Genomic DNA, 418 nt, shown 5'->3' with positions numbered 1-418 from the left:
GCCTGTGACTCAGTGAGTAGAGTGCTGGCCCCATGTCGCAAGGGTGGCAGGTTCAAACCTGGCCTTGGCCAAACTGCAACACCAACAACAAAAAAATAGCTGGGCGTTGTGGCGGGCACCTGTAGTCCCAGCTACTTGGGAGGCTGAGACAAGAGAATCGCCTAAGCCCAAGAGCTGGAGGTTGCTGTGAGCTGTGACACCTCAGCACTATACGTGGCAAAATACAGGTAATTTGCCTTTCTGGAGCTCATGTCTGTCTGTCTCAGCCTAGATGGTCCTGGATTTTTTCTTTTGGCATCATTCCCTGTAAGGTCTGTGTTGCAGGCACCACTAAGAATAGAACTTTTAAGAAATAAAAAATAGGCTCGGCGCCTGTGGCTCAAGCGGCTAAGGCACCAGCCACATACACCTAAGGTGG

General features: G+C 51.0%; 1 protein-coding gene across 1 annotated transcript in view; it reads left to right on the top strand.

The window, feature by feature from the left end:
• XPO5 (exportin 5) overlaps positions 1–418 on the top strand; it is a 54073-nt gene that overhangs the window by 44963 nt on the left and 8692 nt on the right. The gene's annotated exons all lie outside the window — the stretch shown is intronic.

The sequence above is a fragment of the Otolemur garnettii genome, unplaced genomic scaffold (genome assembly GCF_000181295.1).
Source record: "Otolemur garnettii isolate 467f Iridium unplaced genomic scaffold, OtoGar3 scaffold00031, whole genome shotgun sequence".
NCBI lineage: Eukaryota > Metazoa > Chordata > Mammalia > Primates > Galagidae > Otolemur > Otolemur garnettii.
The sequence above is the reverse complement of the archived record's forward strand: the minus strand, read 5'-3'. Positions and strand labels throughout refer to the sequence as shown.